Source organism: Grus americana, chromosome 2 (assembly GCF_028858705.1).
Source record: "Grus americana isolate bGruAme1 chromosome 2, bGruAme1.mat, whole genome shotgun sequence".
Lineage (NCBI taxonomy): Eukaryota > Metazoa > Chordata > Aves > Gruiformes > Gruidae > Grus > Grus americana.
The window spans coordinates 99,314,796-99,323,886 of NC_072853.1; the positions used below are offsets into that span (position 1 = coordinate 99,314,796).

At 42.1% G+C, this 9,091-nt stretch overlaps 1 protein-coding gene across 1 annotated transcript in view; it reads left to right on the forward strand.

Moving 5' to 3' along the window:
• The window catches only part of MCUR1 (mitochondrial calcium uniporter regulator 1), a 43,803-nt gene extending 34,995 nt beyond the window's left edge, over positions 1–8,808 (forward strand). The window contains exons 12-13 of the mRNA XM_054818039.1: positions 2,342–2,520; positions 4,211–8,808. The gene's annotated coding sequence lies outside the window, so the exon portion shown is untranslated. The remainder of the gene's footprint in view (positions 1–2,341; positions 2,521–4,210) is intronic.
• The last annotated feature ends 283 nt before the right edge of the window (positions 8,809–9,091 follow it).

Here is a 9,091-nt window from a genome sequence, read left to right on the forward strand (position 1 = left end):
CTCTGGAAATAAGACCTTTTACAGTTTGGCTCCTATAATCTCCCAAAACATAATTGCTGCTCCCTTTACCACGTGCTCCCCATTAGCTCAAGCGCAGGTTTTGTCCCTCCCTTCCTATAAAGCAACACTGAGTTACTGAGTATAGAGCATCTCTTCATGGACATACAGTTGTGGAAGGAATTGGGCACACGCGTTTGAGGAGTGCTAGCACTGACCATGCCCTACTGAAGCAGCTCAAGGAATATACAGATCTGGGCAAAATAATCAGTATCTACATGTTTTTCCTTGCCTAAGTCTTCTGAGCTTTCTTTGGGCTGGGGTCTGAGACTTTGAAGTCTGCTGCTCCTCTCCAAGCCATAGGAAACAACTTCTTTAGTTGTGAGTTGGATTTCACAGCTAAACCGACTGCTATGAGAGGAGGATTGTCTTTTCTGTTCCCCTGCTCAAGCTTTCTGTGCCTCTGAGTGCACCCCCAGCCTGTCAGGCCCATGGTGGGATTAGACAGCTCAGCTCACCTGATCCAATAATTAATCGCTGCCGAAAGGGGGGATCCCACTCCACCTCCTCCTTAGCTGTGCACCCCAGCAGCTTCCCTTTCTGTTGCACTGGAGTGCTCATCTTGTCTCACAGCAAGGATTTCGAGGGACCTAAACTGGTAGAAAACTAACTCTGCCAAAGAAGGCGAGCAGTGTTTTCGCTGGATTAGCTAGGTGAGCCATCCATTCCACCACAGGAGCATGGCCTGGGGGAGGCAGGACTCCCGTTTGGTGTCCAAGAGCTCTTAGACAGGCTTGGCTGCATCATCATGCCATACACCACAGCACTGAAGAATTCATGCTCAATGCTGGTCCGTGCTCTGCATCTGAGAAAGATTCTTTCATTCCTCACTCCTGGATGCCAGGCAAACATGGTGGGACTGATTCAGCCTCCAGCTATCTGATTTTCCAAAGATGCTCCCATTTTGAATGGGAGCAGCTGAGTTTTAGTAACTCTCTGCTCTCTTGTCTCTGGAAGGTGTATGACATGGGCCTGACAGTTCAGCTCTGCGTTCACCAAGACATTTGGTAACTCAACAATTTCGTACCTAAACTCACCAAAAATTACACGCAGGCATGGTCTCCAAATTGTCACAGTTAGGCATGATGAAGCACCTACACACTGACCCAGAGCATGTGTTATTTTTTTCCTGATTATATTAGCTCTGGTACTATTTTGTATTATGACTGATATATGTTTCAGTTTCCAGTACTATTATTAAAATGTAAATACATAAGCTATGCCTTATATTGTGTTCTGGTTTATTGGTGTAAATGAAGTGAGGTTTTTTAAATCCTTTGAACAAAGTTCCCTCAGAAAACTTTTGGCACACTCTACTCTGGCTTGCAGTGACCTTACGTTGATATATTTTTATGTGTGTCTGTGCACCTTCCTTTTTTCTTTTCCTCCATGCTTTATCTGATGGCATAGAGCTAAATCCAAATTTCAGCACCCTGTTCCCAGGGCTAAAAGTTCTTTTAACTGTTATTTTTTAATTTTGTGGATCCTGGCTCTGTAATCTCAGACAAGAAGTTAAAAGCGGGGCAGCATTGCACGCTCTAGTCTTTTGCAATATATTTATATCCTGTACAAACATAGTCATTTTCCCTAGATCCAACACATATCTAAGTTAGAAAACCTGATAGACTATTTAAGAAATGAGAACAACTACTTTGTTTTCAAATCTGGTAATTAAAAACTAATTTGTCAAACTAAGGGCATTCTATTGTGTTGGTTTACATCATAGTGCTCTAATACCTGTAACACAACACAACTATTTCTGTAATCCTTTGATTTGTTTTTGTCTAAACTTTAAATAGTACAATGAAATCTTCTGGGTAAATAAATGTGCACATAGAAACCTTGCATTGTTACATGGGTTTCTAAATGTAGCGCTGTACGTTCATTTTGAAAGGAAAATAGACAACTATTCTTAAATTACCACCTTTTAGCTCTGTTTACTTAGAGAGATACTCATATCTCTAAAGAAAGGAGCCTCCTCCCCTTCAAGGAAGTTATGCCATCACTGTGTCCCACAGGAAACTTTGGGCTACAGGGCCCTTGCAGCATGGCAGAGTGGACGTATTTCAGGCCAATAGAGATACTTGTTCAGTAACTAATTGTATGTGACTAAATGTGGGGTTTTTTTCCCCATAGCATGAAAGGAATGTTTAAATAGCGGTCTGCAGAGGAATTGCTGTGCACCTCACTGCCTGTGGCCACCTCAGTGGGTGCTCTGCTGATGTGGTCAAGAGGCAAAAAATGAAAGGTGACTTAAAAGTGACTTCTACTCTTTTGCTTGCAGGAGGGTCTGTGCTCGCTGCAGCAGTGCAGACAGCTTTGAATGAATCACAGAATTCGAAGAATTAGTGACAAACCTCATCATGCAGGCAACCCACAGCACAGGAGCTGCCAGAACAATGAGGTGACTAAGGAGGCTGATGTGATCCCTGGATGTAGAATACCTTCCGTAGGAGTAAAGAGGTGATAATACAGTAACATTAAGGGAATAGTGTCTCTTGTTCTGGTGCCCACGCTTGAGGAAAATGATGTTGACAATTTAGGCTTCACAAAGGAGCAATAAGAGTTACATGATATCTAAGCAAAGCTGATTTATGGTAAGAGACTTACGATCAGTCTTTTTAGTTTATTGAAAAGAAGACTAAGAGGGAACACGATGATGAACAGTAGGCTGTGCAGGCCCTTAACTGCAAGGGGCTCCGTCATCCTACGGACAAAGACAGCCACATCCTATGGCAGGAGGTGAAAGCTAGAAATAAGGTGGATAGAGTAGTTCAGGCTAAAGATCAATTAACTTCATCACAGTATTGTGCCTGGATCATATTCTCGCTTAACAGCCACTGGAGCCCTTTTAATTACTATGGCAAAGGTGTCATGAAATGTGTGCATGAATAATTGAGATTATATGCCACATAACCAGGGCCAAATGCAACTACCCGAGCTTGGAGAATTCAAAAGAGCTGACTGGGACATCTGCATTTGAATAGCTCTTAAGGGAGGATTGTGCAAATCAAGGACTCTTTCACCACTACGGGCAATTCCAGGAGATGCTGGTTATGGCCTTCCCAAAAGCATGATTGTCCTGTATTCCTTCCTGTGCCATCTCTGCCATGTTAGCCTGTAAAACAATATGTCATTCATCTTCAAATTCCTCCTCAGGGCTGGATTCAGGGATCATACATGCATTCAGGGAAAAATACTCCTGTGCTTCTCTCCCATTAAAATCAATGAGTTTTCAGGCTGTCTGAAGATAAACATAGAGTTCAGTTGTCTTTGATGAATGCAGCCAAGTAGCCTACTGATTGTGTCTAGGTAAAGAGCTAGTAGGGATCTTTCTTTCATTTCTTTGACTTCACACCAGCTTATTTCACATTGTCTATTTAGACGCCAAGTGCTTTAAAGTGCAAACCGTCATTTCTATGGATGTAGTGTTTAGCACAGCTGAAGCCTGTCTTGATTGGGAGTTCTAGATGCATCTTGAATGCAGATAATAGAAATTTATAATAAGGCTTGAATTAATACTTAGTCTCCAAAGCTGTATAGTTTGACATCAGTGCTGCTTCATCACTACAAGCATTTACAAAAGCTACAGTCTTTCTGAGAGGACTCATCAAATGCTCTTGTAGAAGGATTTTGTGCTTTGTCTCATAGCAAATATTTCCAGAACTGGACTGTTTCTTTTCCATGATCATCACAAATTAAGACCACATGCATTTCATGTGCTCAAAGAAGAGCAAAAGAAATCAACATTTGCTAAACAGAAATTAATCTGAATCTAGCTAAGAACTGAAATAATTAAAAAAAAAAGACTTTTAGTGCATATGGACAGTCACTAGGTGCTTGGGTAACTGCCTGCCCTCAGCTCTCTGTACATAGCTCTAGTTGCAGATCCTGGTTGAAATTCAAATCAGTTTCAGCATTGCTGCTGTCTCTTCTAATTGACTCTGTCGATATACTCAGCTAGTGGGAGGGACAGAGCAGCAAAGCAGGCAGAAAGGACCAAATGATTTCTAACACATGCTTGGCTATTCAGCAAAACATTATGGACGCGAGGGCCTGACACTGCACAGGTGTCAGGATTCCCCATGCCCTGCCATGGACCACTCTGTCAGAAAACCCGGAGCAATTTTTTTTTTTTTTTAAATGTTAAAAGCATTAGGCCCAGACAGCGTTTGAAAACCACAGCTCACTTGGCGATGAGCATTGTGCAGCAGCGGAAGCGCATGGAAAAATTCTGGCTGACTCATCCATAATTCATCTGGCATCCCAGGGAACACGCGCACTGGAGTGGGATCCCTGGCGCTCCTGTGAGGGGAGAGGGCAGCAACTGGCCCTCTTCTACCCAGGTAACCTCACAGCCCCCAGGCTCACTGTGGGGCCATCCCAGTGCCTCTGGCTGTAGTACAGGGCAGGGGAGCACAGCCCTGGGATATTTAATGACTTGGGCTTCATGACAGTGCTGCTGTGCGGAAGGGTCAGTGAGGGAGGTGGCCTCATACCCTGGGACAACACGTGCAATGATTTGAGGAATCCATCCCAGCCTGGTCAATATTCATATCTTCGTACCTGCGTGAGTGTGATGTAAGCTCTGCTTTGAGTGACTCTGCTTTTGGCGTACAACTTCCTGCTGGGCTGTGTTTCCAAGGGCTCCTGGCGAAGGGCTGGCCAGGTGTTATTAAACCTTAATGATCTGTTCACACAGAACCCAAAAGGTAGGCAGCTGCAACCCAGGGCAAAGTAGTTTTTAAGCCTGACCTTCAGCTTGGAGGTAGCTAAGCAACATATTCCATCTTGAGGGATTTCAGTCACCTGATGAGGTTATTTTAAAGGTATGACTGGCCTGAAGAGACAAGTAGAAAGTCTTGCAGGCTGTTTGAAAGAAAACCAGAAGAAACAGGATGAGTATCAGAACATGTCTGTGATTTCAGTTGTGTGCAGTAGCCTAAACTCAGAGGAGTTTGCAAGAGAATCTTATGGAAAAGAATGGTGACAAGTAGTGAGGAAAAAATTACACAGACAAATGAAAGTAGATGTTAATTACTTTATCTCCGTCCACGCGTTTCTTCTACTGCCCAGGGCTGAAGGAGCTGACTCCTTTGGGACAGTCTGCTTCCACTGATTTTCTGCAGGGATGAATGAAGTTCAGAGTACTCAAAACACCAGAGCTGCAAAATAAGCTTGCGGGAAATCTGTCTATCAGCCATTAGTCCTGGGACCGTGTGGTCAGCCATGCAGCCTAGGCAGAGCGAAGAGCTGAAGAGCATGTATTCACGGTAGTGCCCAAACACAGGGGCTGAGGGATGTCCAGTTGGATAGCGGATGCCTCAAGACACCTGTAGATCAAGAGGGCTGTACAACATAATGCTTGCCGCAGTGGTTAACTTCCGCCTGAATGCTCTGTTGGTGAGAGCATGGAATCACTTGACAAAACAAGATTCAGAACTCATTAGCTAGCACATACAGGTCAAAATCATCAGTTACGTTCAGGGTCTACAAATGTGTATCTATTCTACCTCCAGAAGCTGTGTTTCAGGAAATTATCTTTTCAGGGCTGTAGTCATGGTCGTTACCTTCAATCACTTGAAAAAAACAAAACCCAAAAAAACCAGACAGACATGACCTAGAGACATAATCTAGAAAATAACATCATCTAGAAAATATAGCATATTTTAATAATAAAAATTTTGCCTTGCCAAAGCAAAGTTTCTTTACTACATGTTGTTTAATCTCACGTATACTTCTATGGTTATTTTCTTGGCTTAAATCTAATTACTTCCCAGTATTTCAGTTTGTTATATCTATTTTCATCTCATGTTCTGCCACTGTTCCCAAGAGTACACTCCATTGCACAATTCTCTGTATTATTTATTTTGAGGCAGCTTCTGGGATAAAGAATTAGTCCTGGGATTTATCCACAGTTTTGACACTGGCCAGCTGGGTGACTTCTGGCCAAGTCACTGCACCTCTTCACCCCTGTTTTCCCAGCAGAAAGAGTGCAGTAACAACCCTTACTTTTTGAAAGCACATGGAGATCTGCAGATGAAGTGCTATATAGTTCATAGTCCCTGTTTACAGCAACAATTTCACTGATGTAGTAAACTTACATATTGAATTTTCCTCTTTTTTCTTTTACAGATGAAAATCCAAAGACTGGCACCTGTTAAAGTGCTTATTAACCTCCAACACAACTGGTGAAGACAGACAATCACTGTTTCTTTCCCTCAGCCTGTTTAAAAGAGGCACAACAGTAACAGAGACAAGCTTTTAAACTAGATGTTTGTGACCTATTTGGAACATGTACAATCAGTGCAGACTTTGCTCATTGGTTCTGATTTTTGTTTTCTTAAGGTGGCCTTTGAGGGAATAAATGCAACATTTCTTATGCCTGTGACTATGTGCACCCTTGGTCCAGCCAGGCAGGGGTGCTGCTTGAACTGCAGCAGCCCCAGGACTTGGTAGGGAAGAACTGCCTGAATTTGGGAGGAAAGCCTCGCTGTGACACTTGCTTTTCGGTCCTGCCTGCGAGTTCACTGAACTCCACAGAGAAGATCTGTCAAGTTAGGAAAGTTTCCTGTAGTCTCTGCCTCTTCAAAAAATACCCAACAGCCAGATTAAATCCATCTTGCAGTGACTTTCATGTCATCAGATAGAGGAGTGTCTAAAGAGGTGCAAGTGCAACGGCCAAGTAATTGCGCTAGAGATGCATGAGTTCGCTTTAAAAGATGTTTCCTGTTTCACCCTTCTGCACGATCTTCTCTTAAAAAAAGTAAATTCAAATTAGTACTAAGTACATTTTCTTAAATAGCATCAACTATGGGAAAGGTTCTTTCAACTGCATAACATATATAATCATGATACATTGATTACTGTACAAGATTACTACAGTATCTTATCTCTGAAATTCACAATTGGAGTTCAACTATCTATCAAAAAAATCCCCCTGAAAGGGGGGATTAGTCAGATTACTACTGGCTTGACTTTTCTTTATTACCTCATGCTTATTTCCTCAGTTACGCACTGCATAGTTCAAACATTGTGTGCCCCTTGGTAGCGAACATCTCCATTCCTATCCAGTTGTGGGGCCCTGGCATTGATACCTGATGTGCTACGCACCAATGTGAAGCTTGACTTACTAGTGAGAATCCAAGGGAGTTCAAAATCCCACCAGCCCGAGTGCAATAGGAAGGCCAGGACTAGGACTTTTGTTTGGGAGCTGCTAGTCAGAGGTTTTTTGCATCAGTAGAGTCGATGCTTTGTCCACCACCTGAGACTCAGTAAACAAAGGCAAAACTGTGCAGTGCCTAATATTTTAATGTTTATTTTAAGGGTATCATCTTGCAATGCTAAATTCAAGAATTTTTATCATACATCTGTTGATTTTGTAACTAAAGCACCATTGGTCAAATTGTTTTCCTTACTGCTTCGTAATTGTGGGAGGAAAACATGTAAGTGGATCGGAATTGTGCACCACAACAATGAATGTAACTCTGGTTTTAGGCACAGGATATGAGATAGAGGAATCAAACTGGAGCCAGCTGAGGACAGCTCTTTATACTAGGCACTCAAGTTTTCCCCAGGGAGGATTTTATCCAACCCTTGACACCTAGTTGGGATATTTCTTCCAGTAGAGCTACACCTGCAGTGTAGGCAGGGTGCAAACATTTTACCGCAGTCAAACCATATGCAGCTTGGTTACACTTTGATACGTTCTTGGCAGCACTGAAGGAGCATGAATTAGTGAATTTTTTTTCGTGTTATGTGTTTTTAAAAGGCACAGTACTGGATGTTCAACATCACTAAGAAGCCAAAATAAATATACTGTGGTAATGACCTTCAGGATGTGGAAGAGAATGTTATATCACTTAATGATAAGTAAATAAAGAGAATAACAGTTCAGGCCTTGTTAATTTGACAACGTCTTTAAACTTGATACAGTAGTAGATACCTGGCTCCTTCCTTTCATGCTTTTTAAGTTCTGCACGAAGCAATGGAGGGCAGATATTATACCTTTACAGTATGTCCTTTCTTCTCAGTTAAAAATTAAAGCAAAAGTTCATTCTTGAACAGGGTCAGAAATTATACAGGGTTTTGATAAAATACAGGCTAATTCTAGTTGCTTACAACCCTTCCTCCTCTTCCTACCTTCCTCTGCTTTTAGGACCCATATTGAAAGGAAGAAGAGTTGTCTTTCAGGCAGCATTGATGTCCATCTTCAGTACCACCTCTTGAAAAGATGTTGCTGGATATGTCATCGTTAGCATTCATTCCTTCAGAAGCACAGAGAACCCTTGGTTGCTAGAGCCAGAAAACATAAGCTCAGATAACCATCACTTGGCACTTCTTGCTGGCCAATTTTTAACTACTGCTTTCACACGCATTTGTTAGCAGCCATTCTTTAACAAAGAATGATTAATTCCTTGTTACAGCGAGGGCAGGGTGGGGGGTGGGGGTAGTGTCCTAAACTTTTCCTACACTGTTGCCCCAGTAATGTTTGCTGGTTTTGTCTTTCAGTTTCGCGTCAATCCTGCCTGAGCCAATACCAAGCTGTAAGCACATACCTGACCAAGGAACATTTACAAGATTTGTGTGGCTGCATTTATATTCTCTGGGGGTAGACATGGTTATACTACTTCCTTTTCCTGTGTTTTTCACTGTGATTCAATATTCCTTCTGTACATAAGACTGTGCCACTTTAATTATGGATCATGCTTCCATTTAAATTGATAGAGAACTTGTATTAAAAGTTTGAAAAAGAAGTTGCTGCCTTCTCTGCTATTAATAGTATTACTGCTTTATATAACTACGTGATTCCCATACAGTGGATAAATTATAACAGACAAATAAGCATCTCTGCCCACAAGGAACTTTTACTTCTGCATAAAAAGAGATGAAAGGATACAGAGCAGGAAAGTTCAATGCAGAAAAGACTGAGGTTTAGAGGGTAGAGAGAAAATGCTGCAAAGAAGTAGCAAGTCTGCAAAAGGTCAAATCTTACCCTAGAGATGAGGGGCAGGCAACAGAATTAGGGCCAGCA